At 38.0% G+C, this 26,027-nt stretch overlaps 1 long non-coding RNA gene across 6 annotated transcripts in view; it reads left to right on the top strand.

Moving 5' to 3' along the window:
* The window catches only part of LOC146443956 (uncharacterized), a 92,704-nt gene that overhangs the window by 58,069 nt on the left and 8,608 nt on the right, over nt 1-26,027 (top strand). For 3 of the 6 annotated variants that reach the window (XR_014849388.1, XR_014849382.1, XR_014849389.1), the window contains exons 9-13: nt 539-618; nt 11,640-11,740; nt 16,877-16,967; nt 17,061-17,262; nt 17,870-18,004. This is a non-coding gene — a long non-coding RNA (uncharacterized LOC146443956). Of the gene's footprint in view, nt 1-538; nt 619-1,189; nt 1,288-11,639; nt 11,741-16,876; nt 16,968-17,060; nt 17,263-17,869; nt 18,005-26,027 lie in introns of all 6 variants that reach the window. The other 3 variants (XR_014849383.1, XR_014849385.1, XR_014849384.1) reach the window with 3 other exon arrangements.

Raw genomic sequence — 26,027 nt, 5'->3', positions numbered from 1 at the left:
TCCTTTTTGTATAACAGATGCTCTGTTTTTGTCATTGATTTTGATGAACTCAGTATGTCTCTCCCTTGCCAATAAGCCCAGAACTGGGTACAGCACTGCAGATGTGGCCTCACCACTGCTCAATGGAAGGGAAGGATCACTTCTCTGAGTCTTGTTGGCAACACTCTTGCTGATGTAACCCAGGATATTGTTGGCTTTCTTTGCAGCAAGGGCACACTGCTGGCACATGGTCAGCTTGGTATTTTGACTTTCCTTACCCTGTCTCTGCACACTCAGACAGCCTCTTTATTCCATCGGAGTAACATATCCCTGTTTCTACCTCTTGAATGTTTTATTTTCATGTTGAAGTCATCAACTGCATCCATTCAGGATCCATGCTTGATTGTTCTCTTGTCAGGAGAGACCAAAATTTGGAGGGGTTGGTCCCAGTCTTCCCTCTTTCCAGGACTGTCTGCCATAGGATTCTCTCAGGCAGATCCTGGAAGAAAATTGTGTGCTCATCTGAAGTCCTGCTTTTTCTCTTGTTTCCTTCTTACAGGATCTTGAACTCCACCATCCTGTGGTCACTGCAGCAAGGCTGACCCTGTCCTTCACATCCTGGCCAGTTCTTCCTTGTTTGTAAGTATGAGGTCCAGCAGACCATCTTCCCTTGTTGATTCCTGGATATTCAGAAAAGGAGACTGACTTGCAATTCTGTAATTTTCTTAGTTTTTCTGACATCTCCACATTTACACTCCCAACCTGATAGCTCAGTTGATTAGAACTAGCTGTGATAAGAACTGTTCTGGCCTGCTGCCCAAAAATAATGTTCCATCACTTCCTGAGGGGGAAAAAACATCCTGCAGGCTTGTGGCCATTTGTCCTCACATCTATTTGCAGTTCCTTATTTCCCTTGAGAAGCATCCAAGACCATTTGGAAGTTAACTTTTCCGATGTCCTCATGATCTCCGCCCCCCTCCCCCTCTGCTTCTTGGAAGGACCAGCTTATGAGGACAAATCTCCCACGTTGTTTAATTCCATTATTCACTGACGTGTCAATTTTATTTCTACTCATCACAGCATTCTTTAGCTCCTCCCTTTTCTGAACTTGGAGATCTGTCCCCTGTACCACTTACAGATGCATAAACATATAAAAAGTGGGCACTTTGTCATGTTACAGATTTTATTTAACAGCAGATTCAATTATCAGATTATCATTAGGTAATGTGCTGACATACACATCCCTGAGGGAGATGATTGTGAGCTGCTGGAGGAAAAAATGATCAAGATTAGCCTGCCAAATATATGGTAGGTATTAATCATCATCAAGCACAAGCTGAAACAGCACTTTTTTCCTCAGAAAAGCACTAAACTACAATTTAAAGCTTATCCTTTTGTCTGCAGAATTACTGTAGCATGCAGTGAACTGTTTTGGGTTTTCTGTGACAGAATCAATTTTGACAGCATATTGATCTAATAATTTCAGTTGCTTTCTAGCATTTCAATGCTTTTTTTCCTCCTCAGAATTCCCCTTCAACACATAAAGACTTGTATTTTGATAAACTTGGACTGAATGCATATACAGCTTGCATTATCTCCATTAAGAGATTTCAAATAAAGTTTTTATTCTCTCTCATTGATATTTCCCATTACTGAAAAGACCAAACCCTTCTAGACCATTTCAATATATGGGTACCTTCTTGTGCTTGGAATTGAGCTTAGCTCAGTTACCTTTGCATTCTATGCAAAGAATACTGCATACAGAGAATAAAAGTTAATATGCTTATATGAAGTACTTAAACTTAAGTCAGGACTTGATGACTTGAGCCCAGAGAGATTCAGATCCCAATATGATGGATATTAGTAAACTCAGGCTCTACAGCCATAACATTAGGCTCTTTTAAAATAGTCTGTCTCCCCTCAGAGATGTTAGTGTCTCATTATGAAATTCAAGTAGATATGTAAAGGGGAAAAAAGGTAGCATAAAGAATTAGAATAGTTTTTATGTGATCATATTCAAATTTTTCCCAGAGTAGATTGAACTGATCCTTTAACTCAGTAGATAACTCAATTTTCCATTTCTTGTTATATCCATTTTGCCTTAAGTACATAAATCAGTTTGTCTCTCTGTAAAATAAGTATATGAAATGTTGCATGTGGTGTCAAGGAGGGAGCTCTCATCATGCTGCTCTTGGTCTCAGGAGCATGATACAGATCACAGTGTAAGTGGTAGCGCCAGTAGAATACAAAAGAAAAAAATGTTTTCTTGTTATCTACTGCCCTTAAATTTGCAGCATGTGCAAATAAGTATTTGTGTAGCTAAGAGATCATTTAACACTGTGCTATGGGCACCTCTTAAAACTGGGAACTCAGTAATATTAACAATTTGCGACTAGGATTTTGCCAGGAGTCACTAAGTGGCACAATTAAATTTGCAGTGCTCCTTCAAGGTTCATTTCCTTTCAGGAGAAGTTCAGCTGTCAAATAGAACAAGAGCTGTTCTAGGGAAACAGAATAATCAATTAGTGACTAGTTGAGCACTTTTTGACAAATGATTTTGTCCATGAATATACTTTTCCCAGCAGAGTTGAAGAATGTTGCTTTATCAGAATAGTTAAAGATGTTAAATTTCAGAGCCCAAGATGAATTTTAGGTTCATTGTAGGGAACATAAAACTAGTAATTTTGGGACTTTTCAACAAGAAAGAGAATGAATTTCTCCAGTAAATGGCTCTTTGTGGATAATATCTTCTTCTACCATTAAAGCTGTCTTTGTCCCCACATATCAGTTGACATAAAAATTTCACATTATTCTGTTTACAGCACAGAAGTATGTTAAATACATTACTGTTTCCATTTAGGTTTGCAAGCACTTACATCTGAAAAGAGGAGAGGATGGCTATTTAAAATTATTTATCCTTACTCTCCTCAAACACAGTAGGTGAATCTAATGTTGAAAAAGATGAAAGTATTAGTGTATTCCAGTCATGAGCACAAGGTACCACTGAGCACTGCCTTCTAAAAAGTTCTTGTGTAGGAGACCTCCTGAGAATGAATTAGGGAGTGTGTGATAACATTGAAATAAAAGGATTTGTGTAGCAGTAGCTGGAAGCAGATGTTGGTTTGTTCTCCTGCCAACTGGATGTATACTCACTTTACTGGGCTTACTCAGTACGTGGGGACCAAATCCTGTTTTTGTTGAAACCAGGATTTTCAACAGAACTCCAATTGACCTCAAGAGAACCTGGAATTAGTGCTCTGTTTCTCTGTGACTTGTGTTTTCATATCATTTACAGGAGGGAGCTTTTTCTTCTTGGTCAACATGGTAGGAGCTTGTCAGAATGTCACGGAGATTTATGAAGTAGCTGCAGACTAATGTCACTGGGAATGAGGGGAGAGTTTGACCCTGTTTGTTGGAGAGGAGACTTGAAGTAATGAACTCAGAGTGCAAGGAAGCCTCTAGAACTGGAAGATTTGGCAACTGTGTGGCAGGATCATAACAGCCACTGGAGCTTCAGGTTTGCTGTGGCTAATACATGACACGGAAAAGGGAGGGAATTTCTCATCCCTCACACTTTCTCTTTACAATCAAAGCCAGAAAATGTTTGACCGTAATATCGCTAAAGTTTAGACAGGAATTGCAGCAAATAAGTACAGCTAGTGGCTTTCCTCAGGAAATGGAATGATGCGTCTGCTGAGCTTTTCCTGTTCTCTCAGTTCCCTGGAAAATTCTGAACATCGTAGTAAGTTCAGAGATGACATTGATGCCAGGTCACACAGCTACTGGCTGGGGAGTGCTGATGTGCACTCTGAGAATGGTTAATGTTTCTCTTTATTTCATAGCCAAAATAAGGCAGAGCTATAGTGCAGACTCTTTTCCACTTGCACTCTGGGGATCCTGAAATATTTCACTTTTCCTGGTGGCTATATGGAGCAAAACAAAACATCAGCCAGAAGCTTACATTTTTCTGCCTGCTTTATTTAGCACCAACCCTGAAGTGACTTGGGGCATTTATAAAAAGAGAACTCTCACAACAGTGAGCCCATGTGAAAGATGGTGTCGGCTTTCCTCTGTGGAGATTAAAACCAGAAGATTTGCTGTGCCAAGCCCAGCTCCATGGCTAAGTTAAGCCAGGGAGCCTGTTTTCTATCCCATTGTTGGCTGTGTAATGCTGTCTGCAAAAGTGTGTTGTGGAATAATGGTATAACTTGGTCTGTCAATCTATCTTTCCAAGTGAATTCACTGGTCTGGGATGTGACTGATACTTAAAAATGAGCCTTGAATCTAGATCCATGCAGGACACTCCTTCCTAGGAGAAGGATGCATTGTAAAATGGACGTGAATTGCCATTTTCCAGAATCTTGTGTTAGTAAAATTGCTACTAGATGAGAATATAAATATTTTATATCCCTAAAAAGTTAGGGGCTTAGTCTTATAATGAGACATCGGTTATTAGAAATGTTTCTTTCTGAATCTTTCTATATATTTCTTTTGTTTCTTTCTCTATTCCATTGTCTTTGTGTCAGTAAAAGACAGTGCATTACACATTAATGCTAGGAAAACATTGAGGTTCTTTTTAGATGTGTTAGATGTTTAACAGCTAAAATCAGAGAGGAGAGACAGCCTAGTGGAAGTTTACTTAGGTTGCTCTTCTGCAAAGGCCACAGTTCAAAACTTCCCCAAAGAGCATCAACACCCCTGTGAACAACGTAAACCAGCCTGGTGACATAGAGGAGTACCTGACAGCAAGGGCTCTGAAAAAAACCATGCTCTGAGCCTGTTTTGCTTATAGATTTGGTAGCTCAAAACCGCAATCTTTCTTTGAGAAGGGGTCAGGACGGAATACAAATAAATCAGTAAACCAGAAATGCTTGTGGGACAAAATATTTCAGTCTTTCAGGCATTTGAAGTCCAGACATTCAGAGGAAGTAAGTTAAATAACTGGTGGTGCATTTGAATGAGAACATTCATCTTGTTTGTCAAAGTCCCACAGATATTTTTCAAACTGACAGAAGCATCTGACCACATTTCCCCCTTTCCCTACCCTAAATGAACTTGTGAACTAGTTGGGTGCTGCCTGGGTTCCAGACATTTCAATAGTTTTGGCTGAATTCTAACATTCAGCCTAGAGGAATTCCTGTTAATTTTCTTTATGCTCTTTATTAAGCTTTTGTTTTGTTCCTTCAGGCCTTTTCTATGTGTTGAATGGGAAAACCATTTTATCTGATGAAATTTACATTTCCATAATTTTGAGCAATGGCTACATTCTCTGAGATCATCTTATGCAAAGATCCAGAGTTCAAACATTCTTGAACTTTCTGTTGTTTGGCTGGTAGGTGAGATACACCTGGACCTAGACTTCAGTTCTGCAAGTGACTTTGCTCTATATGTAATGATGGGATAAGAAAGCTTGATGCTCTGCATCCAAATTTTTTATGGGCAGCTCTAAACCCCAAACAGTTTTGGGGCTTCTGCCATTAAATATATGGGGAGGAGTGCTTGATATTTCCTTAGCAGCACATGATCAAGTAATCAAACATCTGGGCTTTGCTGGGTGTTATTATGTGGGAGCCTATAGAGAGCAAAACCAGAAACTTGCATTTCAAACGTTTTCTCTTGGTGCATGTTACATCAGGAAAACCATGTGGAAGAGCCTGGAAGAGATCAAGGGTTTTTTTGCAAAAAGCCTGGTGTGGAAACAGCCAGCCATCATCCTGCCACAGGTATTGTGCCACCTGCACCATCAAAAGCAACATTCTTTCAACTGATTTTCTGGATAAGCATCATGATGCAAATATCAAAATGAAATTATGCCCAACTCATCAATTTCACAGATCTTGGATCAGTCTGGCAGATGCATAGGCTACTTAAATTCATTCTGTTTGATATTTGTTTAGGATGGTGAGGCAATCCTGCTAAGCCTTCTGCCTCACTAAGTCTATGGTTGTGCTGGCCAATCCACTGAAACTCCACATCAAATCCTTTTAGAATAACTTAAGACATTGTTACCATTTTGCCTGATGGAGCTTTGAAATATGCCCTGCTTCTTAAATTTTATTTTGGACATGTCAGAAAATGTCACAAAAATTTGTATTACAGTGTTTTAACTTAGCTCAGAGCCTACTACTATCTTTTTCCCCGGTACTTTTAAAGTCGGCAGACATAGGGAGATTTACAAGTTTGGGTTTGCTTGGCCATTGCTCCTTTTCTGCCTCTGTTTTTATCTCTCAGAATGTAAGACATAAACCAATATAATCATCCTTGGACTATAAGGAAGAAGATCTCGAAGGCAGTCAAAAATCTGTTTTGATGCTCTTTAAATGAGAAAAAAGATATAATTTTGTATATAAAATAATCGAATTATTTTATTTGCCTGAAGCTTTGAGATAAAATTAGGAGAAACAAATTTACTGCAAACAAAATGAAACAGAAATGTATTTTAGCTGATTAAAACCTTGTTTTCTGCCTGCTTCACCTCAGGTCATCAGACAGATTATATGTCTGTTCTTCCCATAAAATAACTTGACAATTAACTTTGGAAAGAGTCGTCTAGGAAAAGTGAGACTGTGTCACAGGATATGGGATGAGGTAGCACTCTGAGGGGATGGGAACCAGCAGTTTGGTTCAATGCATTATACATCAAACTTATAAAGCTGACTTTGACTTCAGCAGGACAACTGGAGCCTTGTCCAAGCAGCTGTCACCGGGACTGGCACTGGTTATGGGACTGGGCTTGCTTTCAGAGTTTCACTGGGGAAAGATTTAGCACCAGGAAGTTTCCATTTGCTTGGCTGCTTGTGTAATGGATGGTATGGCTCCCTCTTTACTATTTCAGGCTTTTCCTGGCTCACACAGCAGCATCTTCTAATACCACAACATCCTTTATTTAGACCCATGTGAGGAGGAGCTCAGGTTGGTTGTTTATTTATGCTTGGAAGTGGGTTACTTTCTTTCAGCACAGCTTTCCTTCACCATAGGGGTGAGAAGTGAGTGATGTATTTCAAAATGAGTCCAGTTAAATGTTGTCAAAACTAAGAGCAAGTTTGATTGCACAGTCAGAATAGAATACCCGAAATGATAACTTGATGTACCATTCGAGTTACAGCGTGATCTCCAATGTCTTTGAATACAGCTATTCTGCATAATGGCATAAATTAAATACAAGATACTGCTGAACACTTTGTCAAACCTATGTTATGGTTTGACAAAATATAACTTGTGATCTATTATGAACATTTTTTGCTGATTGTAACTGTTTTTTCAACCCATAAAATCAACACAGTACTTTGTTTGAAATATTTAAATGCAGATTTCCAGCAACTGCAAAGTTGTTTTTGTCCCACCTAGTTAGACAAGAATCACATACCACCAAATGAATTTCCATATTTGCTACTACTAACAGACCTCAACATGGTTATGAATGTCATTCATTTCTATGCTCTGTGATGAATGTAGCGACAACAAAGAGCATTAGGTAGCTTATATTCCACAGCAGGACACATTCCACTGGAAAAGTCCAGCCACCAAGAAAAAGATGAATGTAGGAAATGACAAAAAAGGGACTCTTGAGCTATTTAATTTCTCAGTATGTATTTAAAAGACATATTTTTCTTGTGAGTCATTTGGTATTTCATGGGGCCAAAGTTTATACCTGAAAATGTGGACTGGGATGCTACTTATAGGGGGAAAAAATGATTCAAGATCTTCAGCTTGTCAAAGATTTCATGGTGCTGTTGACCACCGGAACTGTCCTGGTCAGGACCAAGAGCTGTCCTGGAAGGACTGAGTTTGTTAAGGTTAAAATACAATGACAAACCTAAAGGCCTTGATCCTGAAAGCTACCATTTTCTTAAACAATTTAAATATCTGACCATTTGGGTTTAACATCTACACATATGGATTATATCTATAATTTTACACAGTAGAGAGACCTCATATTATTTCACTAATGAGGTAGGAAAACACTAAGAAGTAAAAAACATACATCGTTATAAAACAGATGTAGAATAAGGGCTATGCTCAAAATATATTGCTGCCACAGTAAATAGCCCCAGTTGAAGGATATAGTGGATTACCTTTTATTTCAGAAGACTTCAAGCATAGCTATAGCCAAACCCCACCAGCAGGAAGGATTCTGATGTATAGTTTACTTTATTTTGTGTAGTTTCATGCTTTGTTAGTGCTACAGCACCTTCCAGCACGCATAAACCAGATGATAAACAGTCTGAGGTGACAGTTCTGTATCAGTGTGTCCCCAAGGAGAAACATGAATGATATTAATGTGAAGTGGATATTAAAGTTTTTCTTTTTAAAATTTATTCAAACAAATTTGCATGGAGGAAAAACTCAAGACATAGTAATGTTTTACTCTCTGTTAATGTGTATTGATATTATGCTCAATAATTTGAGTGCATTTTTATCTTAGCATGTGTTTAAAACACTGACAGGCAGAAATCACCTTGGAAACTGGGCCGATTTTCTGGTGAATTGCTTGACAGGTTATAAACATGCAAATATATAAATTTTTTTTAGACTCATATTTGGAGTGTGGATGTACTTTCAATCCAGATCAAATATGAACCTTAATATACAAGTTAGTTAAAATATGACCAGGTAGTCGAATGTCCCCTGGTAAAATTTAACACAGTACCAAAAGAGATGGCTCTTGTTGCCAAAAAAATCAAGAAATACTTGAGTGTGGTTTATTTCACAAGCTGACTTTCTGTGAGAAATCCCAAGCCATGACAGCTGAATCGAAGAAGAGAGCAAGAGACCGTGGGGTGTGTAGAAGTAGAACATGATTTTGTAATTTACTTTTCTAAATGCAACTTATTTGAGATATTACCAGTGAAAGCATGGTGATGTTTAAAGGGAACTTGTGTTTCTGCTTGACATTTCTTGGCTAGCTTATCTAGTACAAAAGTCACAGAATTAATGACAAAATCATTGTAGTGTATTTTTTTCTGGATTTGTTAGCATCTATCCTTGCTCCAAATTAGCAACCTGAGTCCAGTAAATTAGTCCTAGAATATTAGCTACTGTATATAAAACCCACGATTTGTTTTTTATAACACCACTTTGTAAGCTAGGAGGTTATGATTGTCAGTAATGCTTGTCCACAGAACTCAGTGACTGTCTGTAATCAAGGTGATTAACCCCCTCTGTTTAGAGACTTGATCCTGAGAAAAAAGCTCTCCAGCATGTTGGTGCTGTTTTGTATCACAGTGTTGTTTTGTAAGAAGGAAGAACATCTCAAAATTTTACGCGGAAAGCAGCTCAGTGCCATTTGAAGAAGTTCACAGGACCAACCTCTGCCAGGGCCTGGTAGAAGTGGTGTACATTTGGTGCACATCTGGGACCATGTGCAGTTTCCTCCTAAGGAATTTAGTCCATGTGTGGTGAAATAGCTCTGTGAATCCAACTAATACCCAGCAAGTGGCCATGACTGGGGAATTTAACTCAGAACTGCAGCACAGCTCTGAACCAAAACAAATGTCATGTCAGATCTTCTCTTCTTTGTTGAACTTGGCATTGGTAACTTGGTAAAGAAGTTCTGGGTTCAGAAATAAAATAGAATTTTTTTCAGGCAATATTGCATAGCTAATTTGAAAACCAGAATTTAATTTTGTTGACTCACATGAGACAGATGAATCCTATCTGACTTTGAATGCATCAGGTTTTCCCAGCTAAATCCTGGGATCAAAAAACATTAAAAAAGGAAAAGAAAACTTTTGCAATTTACCTCAAATGTGCCTTCATATGTAAACACAGTCAGGAGACCTGCCTAAACATGAAAAATTTACATGTCTTCAAATATCTTTGTTTTTATTTTCTGTATGCAAATGATTATACACGCAAGGAAATATTTTAATTGGCATAACTGATATGATTTCTTTCATTTAACTGCATGTAACTTACTTCATTTCCCATTGCAACAAGTAGAGATTTTTTTCTTCTGAAATGGTTGCAACTCAGCTTTTTGGAAATGAAGTACTGTTACTTCAACGAGTTCTTCATGTTGCCATGAGTGATAACATGTATGTAGTATGTAGATAGCATGTATGTAGTATGAAGATGGCTAATCAGAGCTTGCTGGGTAATTCTTAGTAGGTGTGGAAAGGGAGTGAGATGAAAGTGTGAAGGGCAAAGTTCACAAAGAACCAAATGGGGAAAGTGCAGCGGGAAGTGGGATGGAAAAATATCTAAGCTTCTATCTGCCTCAAGGAGTGGGGAAGAAAATGCTCTGCAGTGAGTGTTTGGGTTCAGAAAGGAGATGGCAGGGAATGCTGACTTGTTCAGTGGAAACCTTGGCCAAATGTCTGCTCTACCCATTTTTCTGACAATCATGGAGCTTGCTCCTGTCTAGTTCTCCCTATGCAGAGGCATTCTTTCCCCTGCTTTACTAGGGCCCTGAGAAATAGAAAAGAAGATGTCATCTCAAGCTAATTCTATAAACACTGCTATCAGAAAAGACATTTTAAACTATCATAAAAAGGCCCATTGTCCAACTGGAGTCTTGGAAAAAGGATTGCTTATAGCTCAACCATTGTTAAAGGTTAATGTTCCTATCATTGCATTCCTTTTTCTAGTTCCCATAACCAGGCTGTAATGATAGATAAATATATGAGCTATTTCTTTGTGTTGGCAAAATCACAGTTCAGAAAGACATAGTTTCCTAGGTTATTTTTAAACTAATATGCTGGTTTATAGCTAGATGAATAAACCCATCTTTTTTAAGAGAGAAGACTTTTAATGTTCTGTTGCTTTTGCAGAATGTGAGCATTTGTGAGCATGGCAGAGTAACAGCTTTATGAAGTCAACTCATGAACTGAAAAGGAAACTAATTAAAGCAATAACATTAATTTGCTGTTGCCAAATGTTAACCAATCTTGTACTTTCCATAATTATTTTTACTGTTGTACAATTATTTGAATGTCTTTGTCATTGTTTTGTATTGTTGTGTTCCTGTAAGTGCTGAATGCTGATTCCAGGGCAGAAATCCTATTTTCTATTAGCTGACTGAGCAGCAGAGTCTGCACATCTCTCCTCCCAAGATCTCACAACTTTCATACAAAGAGCAAAGTAATGTCTTCTCTATTTTAGTGAATACTGTGCTCCTTGGTTAGTGCACCACGAGTGCTTTCTTTCAGTAAGGTAGTCTGATAAGAAGTGATAACTTCTGTAGATTGAGATCTAAAAGTTTTTCTATGACATGGCAAGGGTAGAGCATCTTCTTAGCCCAGACTTTCTTTAAAAAGTCAGGATGGGGAAGATTCAGACTTCACAGTTTCATCCGATTTAGAGAAGCTTCTGAATATCCACAGAATTCCTCTTGCCCAGTACTGTTGGTCTGCTTAAACATCTGCAAAATCACAGGTGCTTCTGGTAGCTCTGAGCTCTAATTCTGCATCCTTCACTGTGTTCTGCAGGCAATTTTTGGGTGAGTCCTTAGCCCAGCACAGCTGTGCTCTGCTCAGCACCTCTTCAAAAGGCTTGAATGCCACATTACTGCTGCTGGTTACAGGTTTTCTGGTTCAGGCACAAACTGAGAGGAAGAAGCAGGCCAGCTGCAGATACCTCTTATTTTTGGAGTCCAATTTACTGGAACCGATTCTCTGCTAAAAGTAATCCCAAATTTTTTTTTTTTTTTTTTTTTACAGTGAAAGAAAGCACTCTAGTAACTCTTTCCTGGCTTGTGGTGGTTTTGAAGGGAAGTAAATAATTCCTAATTTAACAATCTAAAGGCAAATACTTGTGCAAGGTAAGTTAGATGAGATATTGTGATAGCATGTTTCCATGGGATGTATCCTAATAAACAGAACTTGGGCTCCAGATGGTGTCTAAGTAGATGGCCCTGGTTCCCTGCAGAGCTTTGACATTCAGGTTATTCTTTGGAGTGTGTGCTAAATGTCCCTAAACAAGAGATGGATGGGAGGCCCAGTTAAGGAAATTCTTATTGAAATATTCTTGAAATGAAGGTCTGTCTGTAATTGCTTTCTGTCTTTGAGTGGTATCGCTGCCAGTACTGTTCAGGTAACTTGTTAGGTAATTTTTCTGTAGAAAATTTAGACTTCATTAAAAAAAAAATAAAAATCAAACAGCCCAAAACCCAGACAATAATCCCCTCCCCAAGAACCAACCAAAGAGAAAGGCAAATGTATATTAATCTTTCAACAAAGAACAAATACTGCTGGTGCATCTTCATGAATCTGCAGCTGAACTGCCTGTTAACACTTCAATTGTTTTCTGAAATTACCTCTAAAATTATGGACATTAGCTCTTAGGCTGCTGCTGTATTGATGCCGATTGCAAAGAACAGATAAGACACAATTTTAAACTCTTTTATAATTAAAGAAGCCTCCTATATTTATTCCTTGTGCAGACCCACTGCTAACAGGGCTGTGTGTTGGGTACTTCTATTTACAAGCTTCACGTGAATACAACTTAGATTTGCCCCTTGTTAGCACCGAAGTAGCAAATCTAATATGTTTTTTAGGTTACACTTTTTCTCCATAGACTGATTTTAGTGTTCTGTGCAAGCCTTCTGTTGTGTCTATCAGAAACATCAGAGAAAAGCATCTGTGCTATTTGAGGGGGAGGTTATGAGACAGAGTGTGGCAGCAGTTGTTTGGACTAAATATATTTTAACAAATATAGTGATATATAACTGTTACTTCCATGGGTTTTGTCTCTCTTTTAATGCTGTTTTAGAGATATGAACGTCCCATTTTATTCTCAGTTGTGAGGTTTACTATAATGAAACTGAGCAAACTGGCAGTATTATTGACAGTATTGTAAGAATGAGACAGATGTGCCATAGCTTAACAGCATGAGGAACACAGAGTGGGGTATCTGCACTTTTAAAGTGCTTCAGTGACTAGTTCTTATATGGAAAGATTCTCTTAGTTCTGCTTTTCTGGGCAGACACCACGTACTCAGCTCTTTTCAAGACCTGGAAACACAGCATCCCACGTTGGTGCCTGGTTTGCCTTCACTGAGATTATAAAATTAATGTGGTTTCAGGTACTAGTTTGGGTACCTCCTCTTCAAAATCTAAGCAGCTCTGCAAATTTTAAGCAATGAAATAGGCCTCTGGTAAAAGGCCATAACAATACAGCTAAATACATGAATTTTCACTCACAATTATCAAGTATTTGTAAAAAGCAAAACAAAAAGAAAAGAAATTGAAATCTAGGAGCAGTTTTATCCAAGAGACCTCCTTAGAACTGGGAAAACTGTAAAGCAGTAGGCACTTTGTTTACAAAAATGTTGTGTTTATTTAAGTAGGGTGATATATGGTATACACTGTTTTGTTGAAGACATACCACATGAAGAATTGGGAGGTTATGGTACCTGTAATAACAATGTTCTCTCAAGGCTGTGCCCTGTAGTTCTACTAACGATGTTTTCAAAGCCTACAAAACTACCAGATTTCATGAAACTTCATGTAAAATGTTAGCCATTTTAATATGTGTGCAGTGCAATACTGTATAGTCCTCCAATACGTACAGAATACAATCATAAATAGTGAGGTTCTACAAAAATCAGCATGATTTTACTTTTTGCTCTTTTTTATTCAACACTGAAATTAGCCTAACCCAGAAGCATCCTTTTTATTAGAAACAGCAAAAATGGTAAAGCAGTTTTTCCTAAATTGAATGTCAGTGTGTGATTTTCCGGTTTTTGCTTTATATTGCTTTAGGTTTTTAAGCTCCCTTGTGACATTTCCATATAGTAAGGCAAATATTTTTCAAAGTGATAGATTTTTAACTTGGGCTGGTAATGAAGTTTAAAACTTCAGTATGGAGATACAAATTTTAACTTCTAAAAGTTTCACAAAAAGGAGAATAGCAGTGTAATGAATTGTAAGAAAGGTGTGTAATTTGTTTTTCACTGTAGGTATTGTAATTAGATTTTTGTAAATCTCAAGATTATTTCTAAAAACATTTTGCAATTAATCCCATTCCTTCTGAAAGTAGAGTGCTTTAAATGAAAACATTTCAGTTAATCTTAAAAAAGTAAAAAAATTATGATACAAAGGAAATTTTGACACATTTTTAAATGACTGCATCTGATAAGTCTATCACATTAAAAAAAAGCAATCTGATTTGTAAGAGGATATGAGCAATTTCAGGTGGATTTTTTAAATTCACTTGTCACATTCCCATATAAAAGTGGAAATAATGTATTTTGCAGTACAGTTGTGAAGAATGTTGTTCTGCAAGGTGAAAGAGAGAGAGTGCTTCGGCAACTTTCACCGAAACAACACCACACTTCCCTTCTCTTCCCTCTCTCTTCTTCCAGCCCTTCACTTAAACAACCTCCTCTGATAAAAAATAGTGTTTAAAATTGTATGACACATTCTGAGCAAGATTGCTGGGCTTAATTTCCTTTCTGTTTTTCCTTGCCTCCCTCTATAACCTTCAATGTCACAGCTCAGAAGCTTTCTTTGGCAGGAGGAGAGGGCTGTGTTGAGAGCAGAGACAGGTCATGATATGCTTTTTTGTGTCATGATACATCTGGAAAAACACATGCATTGGGCAGCAGGCAAAGAAACACTGGGGACTGCTAGGGGAAAGAGCAGGATGAACATGGCCAGTAAAAGATGCCTCTGTAGGGTATTGTCATGAAAATATTGGTCACATTGTGAATATTTTTTCGCACAATTGATTTGTTGCACAGGTAAAGTCGCTTTTGTAATAAGAGACCACGCAAAGATGACTGGGGAGGAACACATCTGTCTTCTACATGTAAAATTTTTTCAAGTAACAAGAAATGGCTGCCTTGAAAGTGGAGTCAGTGCCCCATTATCAGGCTTTGGGTATTCACATTTCCAGTGCAGCCCTCTCAGCATCTTCTTTATCCCTGTGTGATGTCAAGGGATGTGAGCTCCCATCAAACATCACCAGTGGCCGTGACTCGTGCTCAGGGATGGAATTAATTGTGGTCACATTTCTGATGCTCATGCTGTTGTTTGCTCTTTACATGAAAGAAACAGGAAAGAAGGAAAAGGGACAGCATTCTTTTTTCTAGTAGCTGCATAATGAAGTGTAGCTTTCAAAATAAATGACTGTTTTTTTCCAATTTTTTAAGGGGGAAAAAAATTCTCTTGAGATGCAATCTTGAGCAAAGTACAAGAAGTTCCCAAAGGATGCTGAACATGAACAAAAACATTTCCCGCATACTTATAATAATGCTGTGTTTACTTTGTCAATTAATGATTCATTACCCAAAACAGCTTGTGCATTACAAATGGCTATGCACTGTATTTATGGAGCTGCAAAATGCAAAAAGCAAAGATGGCTTCACTTTTCTTGCAGCCATTTGTTTATCTGAATACCAGAAAACAGAGCTGTAGAGAGAGTATAGGGAATCATATGTTTGCTTGTTCACTTGCAGTGCCCTTGCTCTTTGATGAGGAGCTCCTACACTCTCCATGGGAGAAAAGGACCTTCTCTTGGTTCTGAGCAAAGAGACCTGGGCCACAAATTGCCTCTATTTCCCTTCCAAGCAGATCTGTTGCTTCATTGCCTCCCTGGGCAGAGGGACCCACAATCGCCTGGAAGGCACAAAGGCAACTGGTTTCCAAGAGCCATTATAAGTTGGCCATGCAGTTGCTGCAGGACAGGAAAGAGGTCAGACCAAGTATTCTGCTGGTGTAAATCAGCCCAGCTTGTCATGGACTTTAATGGAATTGGCTGATTTATACCAGTCCGGAATCTGACCTATTGCAGACAGAGATGGAAAATGTAGCACAGTTAAATTCAGTGGGAGTTGTGCTCCCTTGTCACATGTGCAATAGAGCTGAGTTCCTGCAGCTGTGGAAGATGCATCTCAGATTTCCCCACTCTGGTGTTCTTAAAATTAAAGCAGAGCTTTTCAATCACAGCACATTTTTATTTTATTTTATTGCCATTAGGCCATCTGAGCTTGGTTAAATATGTGGTTGTAACTTTATTAGGCTTTTTCTAAAATTAATTTCACCCCGATGGCTTTCACCTCTATAAATTATGTCGTAAATGGACATAGGTGAAAGCTGGAATCTTCTAGCATTAGTCCAGAGTAACAGGTTTAATGGTTTTATTTTGCATAAAACAGTTACAGAATTTGATCAAAAGCCCAACATGGAGAAACTCTCTTGCTTTCAAAAGGCCATACTAAGCGGACATTGCCATTGCCGGTGCCAAAAGATTCAAGTTGTTTATTTGAGGTCTTATCTTCAGAAGAGTTTGTTACACATTCAAACACAAGTCTACAGAGGGATTTGCTCAAAAAGCCTCAGGCATCCAACTCTTCCAAGAGAGTGCAAGGTGCACACACTTCATGCCTAACATCCAAAAGAAGAGTCAGTACTTCTGCATGAACTGAAATGCAGCCAGTGCTTTTTGTATTAGCAGGTAGAGAGGATGAAGGGCAGCAAATATCTTGTATCTGGAAAGGAGGTAAAGTACACTTTGTTCAGCATCACTAAACTGTACTAGTCCCCACCTGGGATTCATGTAAAGAAGCTCACTTGTGAGTTGTGAGAAAGAGCTTTGAATCCCTTTACAGAAACTACTCTTGTTTTAAAAATAAACCTGCCATTTCCTGCTCATGAAAAATTTGCATATATCTTGACTATTAGGTTATCAATACAGAGTTATTAATCAGTAGTATCACATAGTGTCTGCAAATTATCTTTCCCCTAGCATTTTATTTTTTCATATTGTTATCAGTTTTTATGAGCATTGTGTATGTCATGAATGCCAGATAACCAGGGTGATATAAATCTTAGAGCTGTGAGAACTGAAAAGATACTTGCAAGCAATTATGTAATAACTGTATTAAAATAAAACAAATTGGGTCAAAGTCTAGACATTTGCCTTTCATTTATGTGATGCTTATCTCTGTCATTCAGCTTCTCCATGGAGATGGTCAGTAAAGTCTCCCTACAGAAGAAAAGATAAAAGGTCAGAAGCAGAGTTAGCCAAGCAGGACAATTTAAACTGGTAATGTATAATTTTTCATTATTGAGTTAATTAAAAATGTAAAGCCAAATTATGCATGATTGTAATTCATAAGCCTTCTATATGTTTCACTAGGAACTCCTCTGCATTCCGAAGAGTCAGGATCCAATACCTTTTAGAAAACAGCAAAATGAGTCCAGTTTTCAGCTGGGCAAAAGCTGGACTCAGATATGGAAACTGAGCAAGGAGTCTGCAGGTCAGGACTCAAGACAAATTTCAGAGTTGGATGGAACAAAGGCCCTACAAGCTTGAGATCTTCATTTGAAGGGCTTCTCCTGTGAGTATTCTGTGTATCTTTGCAGACTAGTGCTGGTAGCCTTTAGTTTCTTCTGCAGAATTTGACCCAGTGACTTGAATTAAGGGCTTTGCATGAATTAAAACACAGTATGAGCAAGTAAAGAGTACCTACAGGTAGAGAAAACTGGTCAAGAAATAATCTTATGTAGAACTAAAAGTATGGTGTGTCTTCAGAGCATGTTCAATTTGCAGTTACAATGGCAGACCTACAGAAGCCACTGGGTATTGTCACATAAGTGAGATTAGGAGAATTTGGACTCCTAATTTTATTTTTTAGCTATTAAGAGATATATTGTGAAGTGTTTTGGTTTGGTAGAGGAGCTTCTGTCCTCAGAGCATATAGTGGAGGAAAGAGCAAAAATACTCCATTTTTAAAAAAAAAACAAGATCAAGAAAAAGAAAGCAGGCTGGTGGGGTTGGTACTGATCATATGTCTGATGGGATCCAGTCATCAGTTTTTCCTACATGCTACTCTGTGTTTCCATGGTGTTTTGATTTATGAAGAAAACTTGTGGAAGCTTCATTTTATGAAAATGGAAACTAGACAACCACAGAATACAGCTGATCTCTTGTTTCTTTAATGTCAGGTAATTAGACAGAATGGTGGAGAAATTCTGTGCTTATATTTTTATTTCCAAAATCCTGTTGCCTCATGATGTGTTAGATTGCCAACTCAGATGCTTTCATAAACCTGGACTGGTGCCTTCATCTAGGCTATCTAGGTAAGTTTGTATTGCATTCATTGTTGTCATAGAGCAGCCACATATTTTGATTTTTTTTTTCTTTTAATTTGAAGCATGTTTATAAACTGTATTATTTTTATTTAATAGTTCCTTCGTTTGAAACTTTGGGTAAGCATTAATGTGCAGGCACTACTGATGATTCTTTTCTACCAAGAATTTTCATTTACGGCACTGGAGCTAGTTTGTTTAAAGTTACAGCAGTCTGGCCTACCTGAGCTGCAGACAAGTCCCTGGATCTTTTCTTTTTTGAGGGGGAACTGGAAAAGAATTCTTAAGAACAAATATTTTCATATATAATAAGAAAGATGATCATGTGATAAGAGAAGGGAAAGAGAATTGCTCACAACACTTAACAAAGTTAGCTCAGGTAATATTCATTATTAGGTGGTCAGTAAATTTACATGATATTTGAGGCAAAAAATTGCTAAAGGTATGGTAGAAATATTGCCTGTTAATATGTAAAATGAGAAACTGTGGTTCACATGGGTTCTTATATATTGGCAACTTAAATAAAAACATATTTTCACTGTTTCCACAATTTTTTTGTTGTTTTGAGAACAGAAGAGATTTGAATGTGCTCAAGTATAACCACTACATGTTTTTACAACCAAGTTCATGATTCCCAGCTCAGTTTGCCTCTTACTTTATCAATTCCCTCCCACCATGCTTTCTTGTTGCAAACAGAGAGCCAAGACCTATGAACAAATCCCAGGCTGTCACCTCAGACATATTGTTTTGAGGTTGTTTTTTAGCTTATTTCCATGTTGAACTCTCACAGCCATGTTTCTCTCTTCAACCTCTAATGCTATTTCTTTTCTGAGCATTTTTCCTTGAACTGCTTGAGACTGTTGGCAGAAAACCACTTACTGAAGACTCTACCAACAAGACTCATAAGAATGCTAGAGTAAGAAAGACAGAAGATAGTATCTTTTGAAATTCAATATCCGAATCAGTAAAAACATTTGTTGTCTTCTAGAACCACATGATTTACCAAACTGCTTCTTTAGCATAGAGTGAAATAACAATAGCAGTTATTTCTTCTTGAGTGAATCTTTTCTTGCAATTAATTTAGAGGCAAATTGAGGCTATTATAGTTTCTTGGAGTGTTTCTCTCACCATTAAGACCTCCTTCTTCCAAATTACTCATCTCGAATCACAATTAGTCTCCCACAGGGGTTTTCTTTTGGATATCTTTTTAAAGAAATCAATTTTTGAGATTGCCCTGCTAAAGTCATGAAAATGTGCTTTATTGCAAGACTTGTTTGTGCCTTATTGCAAGAGACTCAGCCTTTCTCATAACATAACTTGAATTGTTGGAGCCACTGACAATCTTTTCAGGGATTTTTACTCAGGGAATTTTGTGTGGGAGCTGACTTCTGTCTAGGATTGGTGTAGGTGAATACCAGCAGAAAAAGCATGCATCAGCCTTAGCACTCAGAGCACCTTCTCTCACAATCTCAAGAGAGACAACATTTTATGTTTTGAACAATAGTAATTTAATACCTTCTCAGCTTGGCACTTCATAGCTTGCATCCCCACTGATACTGGTAGATGAGGTATTTGGTACACAAAACATTAAAAATCCTTCTCTTTGAAGTTTGCAGTGTTGGTGCTATGCTTGGAGACAAATTTTGTTTTAAATTTCATACCTGCTCTCCAAAATTCAGCCTGTTATCATCTGAGGTTTTGTGTTCAGGCTTTTTGCTAGAGGATGTATTCTCTCCCTCTAGGAACCTTGAAGAGAACTGCCACTGAACAACCTGAGCTGTTCCTGCACTCTGACACTTTCCTTGTCTCAATACTGGACTAAAAACTAGAAAGAAAAAAAGGAAAAAATAAGTAGCATATTTCAAACCCACTATAAAATAACTTTTGACATATGATAGTTAAAGCTTAAACTTGTTCTTATCCCTCTGTATATTTATAATCCCTCTTGAATTCCAGCGCATTTTGTTTTGACATTTTTCTCAAGAGTTACCAAGACTAATATGAGTAGTTTCAATCTACTCCAGAACTGTGATACAAAATAAAATACACTAAAGATTTAAATGATATAAGCAGCTATGTAGTGAATACTTAACCATGTCAGGGCAGGAGAGCTTAGAGACAGTTTCGAAATGGAGTGGTCTCCATCTTCACTACATGTTATAATGTATTTAGTCAAATTAGTTATGATTCTGGGCCATGAAGCATAAAGCACTGAATGCACAAGGCATCCTTAAGTGCTTTATTTCGATACTTAGCCAATATAACAAACAAACTGGAGCTTTTTTTGCAGGAGGGTGGCCCATCTTTTGATGGGCCACCCTCCTGCAAGAGCTCCTCTAGCAGAGCAAGTTGGGGCTGTGCTCTTCTAGCAGCGCTGTTGTGGCACAGCCCCTTTCTTCTCCAGGTGGCAGCCTGTGTGGGAGATCCCAACACATTCAGCTCTCTTCAGGCTTCAAGCTGAAAGCACTCTCACCATGTTTACTCTGGGGAAGACCAGCAGCATCCCTGGTAGTGAAAAGCTGTCTGAAACAACTGGTCATTTTACAAGATGAACCACTATTTTTTAACTTCCACTCCCCTCAACATCTCCCTCCCCCAGGCTTCTTTTTTTTGCTTAATCTTTCAAAACCATTCCAGTAAAACATAGACTCACTTGCCATGTAGCCAGCCCAAGCTTTGCTGTTTTCTCTTCATGACTCACATATTCCCTGCCTTTGGAGGGCTGGCACTTTAAATATGGCAGTGGGACACAGCTGCCACCCTAAAGTGGCCATGGGAATGCATCTGCTTTTTCAGTCTATCTCTGCAATCAATGAGCATCAGGTTTGCCTTCCACAAGGTCTGAGACCTGCACACACTTTCCAGTATTGCACCACTAAGACTAAAAATGTTGACTGTGCAAGCAATTCTCAGATAAAATCCCTCAGTTTTCTCATCCCTTCGGAGACCTTTTCCTGTGGGAAGACAGGGAGCTGTGCCCAGATGCCCTGACGGACAGACTTTGAAAGTGGCTCCAAGGCAAGACTGCATGGATGCTTGTGGGCAACACTGCTTCAGTGCATTTTAGCCTTTTGCAAAATTAAACCCTTGTTTAAAGTTCTTAATATTTAAAGTCTTAGGAAACTTGCTTGGATATTATGTTGGGAAGTACTTAAAACCCTCAGCTTGGCTCTTGTGCAGTTACAGCTGAAGCTTAAAGTCCTGCTTAGAGTCCATTTTTGTAAAAAGATACTGATAAACTGGAGCAGTTTAAACAGTGCCATCAACTGTATTTTGGGCAGAATGTTGGACCAGATGACCTCCACCGGTCTCTTGGCCGTAAATTATTCTATGATGCATTGATTCTCTCAGCTTTTTGTTGCTGATATTTTCAACGTGATTGTCAGACTGCTCCTAAATAATGGTACTTTAAGAGTATGAATAAGGAACCCAGCACACAGCCTATTGCTGCAGGAATTGCTGTGAGAACAAGAATTTAGGCATGTGATTGCAAATGGTTGTACTTTTCACTGAAGCAGGAATCAGCAATAGAATAAGCTCCACTGTCACCTACTTTCCTTTTCTTGGGCTTCAGTCTCAGAAGTTTGTATAGATATTAACTAAAGGGACACCATATGAGGAAAGAATAATTTTTTAATTAAGTCTCCAGTTGATCAAGTCTCCAAATAAAAGAATTTCTAAAATGCATTCCTAATTTCCGAAGTTATGCACCTCTCTTTTTTGTGTTTCATTATTGAATTGATATATTTAGACTGCTCCTTTTTTAGTCCTCTTGCAGTTAGACCTGGTTATTGCCTTTTTCTTTTCTATTTGTTTGATGATCTTTGGAACAATTGCAATTTTTATTTGGTCAAATTTCACAGGAATTTACTTGTCTCTTTCATGTTATATTAGCACTGTACACACACCAAGAAATTGCAGTCAGATCAAAATTAGTTTAGGAGGCCAATGCTTCTGTCAATATTAATTTTTTTCTTCCTTTCTACAGAAATGAAGGATAAAATGTCGTTCTACTTGCATAATCCTTTCCCTTTAGGACAGATTGCAAAAGGAAGGGCTCTTCCAAAGAACTTGTTATGGTTGTTTCTTATTTCTGTTGCAGTTGTCTGAGGCCCCAGTCAAAATCATAGTCATGTTATTCTAGGCATTAGTTTAATACACAGAAGTAGTTCTTGCTTAGCAAACTTATATTTAGGAGGAAAAGCAAATAGACAAAAGAAAAGAAAATATTTTATCCAGTCTTTTACAGACAGACTGAATTTTATCTTCACTGCAAAAAGGCAGCACAAAAAGTGTTCCTGAAGCAAGATTGATACCTGAAATTAAAATTCTAGTGAACCAGTGGAGCAAAAATCGAAGTTGTCTCAATGTAGCTGCAATCATGGAGATGAGATTAGCAAGTATAAAGTGTGCTGCCTAGAATTCTACTCGGACCAAAATTCCTTGACACAAAAACATCATCCTTCTGATCCTTGCTACCATCCACTGTGGCTAATACCTTAGCAAAGGGGTTTGGTGCTGCTTAGGGGACTTTTCATAATGAGTAAGAAGGAACTCCTGTCCCTTGAATCCTGATTCAGTGAGAAGCAAACTAAATGTAAATCATCATTACAAAAAGTTAGATGTATCTTTGTTAATGTCTTCCTTACCCTGTCAAAAGATACTGCCTGGTTTTGGTCTATGACTTTAGGAAAATGACCATGCAAAGGGCATTTGTTTGAAAAAATGCAATTAAGAAGATCAATTAATATCTTATTTGCTTGCCCTCTTCAATTGATTTTAACTACATCTCCATGTGAGATATGTCTAGTTAATTGCCTCCTCCAGAGTTAAATATTGATTCTGACACTAGCTGTCCAGATAAGAGAGGCTACCTTCCACTGCAAACACATGTTCAAAACAAACTTTCTCATGTATCAGAAATAAACCAAATTCATTATTCACATTTCAATTGTATTAGAGGTCTTTGTAATTTATTCTGATTCTGTTCCTTCCTTTTATGATTCCAATGGGCTACTCTTCATTGCTATTGCTGACCCACTTCCAATAGTGCATTAAGTTATGTGATTAACATCTGTCACATGTTGTTTGTACTCTCTTCTTCTCCCCAGGGGTGGAAGTGTGTGCAGTGAAGTGTCCTGGTAATTTGTTATTTTAAATATGAACGTTGCTGTGTATTTATTAATGAAGGCAAGGTCAGGGAAATGGGCCTTACTTTTGGACCTTAAAAAATGAAACTGTTTGTGATGCATTTTCTCACAAATAACAATGTTGTGAGTAAAATTAACATAAAGGTATCATTTTTTAGGAGTAATATGATGTCACTTGTTTTTATTACAGCTTCTGTCAGTGCTTTGTTTTACTACATTTGTTCTTATAGAAAGGCATGTCAGTGCCTTTACTAGTGGCATTACTAGTGGATTATCTGAGTCCAAAATGCTTTTTGGGTCATAGATTATCTTTTGTCTTTAGTAGCCACACTGAAGATATCACATGTATATATATATATATATATATATATGTATATATACGGTACTAACAGCACTTTAATCATAGAAGCATTAGCACTGCCAGTAAAAAGCAGTCTTTCATCAAGAAGTGATGGGCACTGTTTCACAGCACTTTAATTTTTATCTTATTTTTTCTCATTTGTGGTTTCTGAAGCAGTTCCTCATGGAGCTTGCGTTTGCTTTCCTTACTCATTTTTTGCCCAGTTTATTTCTGGTCATGTTGGCCTATGCAAAAGCTAGAAGCTGTAAGCCATTAGCTTTTAAAAATGTGAAAACTTGTTTTTGTATTTATTGGGCCGCTTCAGACTGAAGTGTTGGAAACAGCTGGGAGGCTGATCAGGAACTTTCTGAGAAATACTAATTAATGAAAAATTTAGTGGTCTGGATTGCTTTTAGTACAAGAGGCTCGTTCCTTGTGAGGTTTCTATATCCACGGGGTGTTTGCTTTGTTATCCTAAGAGTACTTTCTAAATGGAAAAAGGAAAGTTTGAAAAAGAATGCATGATAATAAAAAATGAGAAGATTATAAATATGAACTCTGGCTCTCCTAAATGGAATGGGCAAACTTTAATTACCTTCACTGGGGCCAGGATTTCATCCTGAATGTTTCTGATAATATTTTTCAAGTTATACAATGCAAGTGTGAGGAAATACTATTATCCATGGTATACAAAAGTAAGGGTGCCAAGAACTACAGTGTATTTAATGAAATTGAACAAAATTTCTATGTGTCACTGAGAGCCACTGTCACCAGACTTCCCTCATGGGAGTGATTTCCTCTGTCACACTCAACTCTTTGAAGCAATGACAATTGCTAAATTTAGTGTATCAGGTTTCAGTACTGCCACTTGCATTCCTTCTCATTCCCTCTTTGTTGCCTGTTCTAATGTAATTCTCCATCTTATTCTGGTTTTGCTGGGATAACCCACAAAGTACAACAATTAGCTTTGATTTGGGTTATCTGATTTTCAAAGCTTCATGAACCAATTGAACAGTTCCTGTTTCATGCTATATTTTTCGCAAATAAGATCTCTAACCTAATGTTGCTGTAGCAAGGATAGCTAAGATTACAACAGGGAGAAGACCTAGACACAGGAGAAACTATTTGCTCCGCAAAATCAATTTCCTCATTTACCAGCCTAGGCTGAGAAGCTGCCATTTGTCAAGCAGCTCTAACAGGATGCCTCTGAGTGACCACATCCTCAGGCAGAGATAGCCAAGATCAAACCATTCTGCCAGAAGTAAAGAAAGACACAAGATGGCCTTAAAATTGGAGAAGAATATTCAAAACTTAAGAAAACACTCAATTCCTGATGTTAAGCTAAAAGGCAACCAGAACTTCAAGAGCATACTTCAATTAACTTTTCTCTTTCATGTCAAGGATTTAGGAGTCCAGAATGAAAGGTCTATTTTGTGCCATAGGCTCTCTTCAGTCTTTCCCGAGGATTCTAGGAATATTCTGGATTGTCTTAGGCTCTGCAGCAGTAGAAGACAAGAGAAAAAGTCTTTTACTTGGAAGAATTTAGTACCACAGATGCTTAGGCTACCCAAAAATCCCGGGCCTCTGTGTCAGGTAGTTAATCAAGAAGCCAACAGGAACTTTGTGACTTCACCTAATATTGAGCATGAGTTACTGAAGACGCCTTTGCTTCCTGTCAAATATTATTATAGGGGTAATTTCTCATGTAGGTAATTATGCCTAATGTCAAATTAGAATTTGCCAGTGTTGATTATAATTGGTTGTGTTTTGCTGCACGCAGAAATTTCTTGTTCTCTGTTGTTTAAATTGTAGTTCTGAGTTAGCAGTTAAGAAGGATCCTTTGGAGAGAAGAGCTGACAACTGCAATTGTGCAATGAAATAATTGAAGCATGCTAGGCAATTAAGGAGTTCTATTTATAGCCAGAACATATTTCTGACTCTTCTCACCATCCTCCTTGTTTGTTACCTTATGTACAAGGGAAAGAAATAGCATAGCTATGTTCCCATAGTTTAACCAGAAACAATAAATGTGTTGTATAAAGGTAGAACCAGTGGGCAGCACTCAGGTCTGAATTAAACATATGTTGGAATGTGGGTTTGATGGCCAGGTCAGGGCCAGGGACAGATTCTGATTTGTGTGAGTCAAAGAACTTGGCAAATTTCTTGAAGAAATTTCTCATTCAAAATGCAGTGTCGTTCCTCTGCCCATCTCCTCCAGGGACAGTGCTCCTCTTGAGCAATGTGGGTCAGCTGCTCCTTTGTGAAAGTTTCATCACTCATCTCAGTCTCAGGAAAGTGACATACTGTTCCTTAAAGATTTTGGCAAAAGCTGAACTTCGCTGGAAGATGGGCCTCCACATTGTTTGCTTAGGGGCCAGGGCCAAAGCCATGAATCTGCTTTATGATTCAGGGACTGGAATCTGAATAATCTGGGGGAATTTGTTCTTGGAGTTCTGGTTTTGGCCTATTGTAGCTACTTACTTGGTTTTATTTCTTGGTTTTCTTGGTTTTATTTCTCTCCATT

This window comes from Lichenostomus cassidix, chromosome 1Aa, assembly GCF_008360975.1.
Source record: "Lichenostomus cassidix isolate B80296 chromosome 1Aa, HeHo_3.0, whole genome shotgun sequence".
Classification (NCBI taxonomy): Eukaryota; Metazoa; Chordata; class Aves; order Passeriformes; family Meliphagidae; genus Lichenostomus; species Lichenostomus cassidix.
Note: the sequence above shows the minus strand (reverse complement) of the source record. Positions and strands in the feature narration are given on the sequence as shown.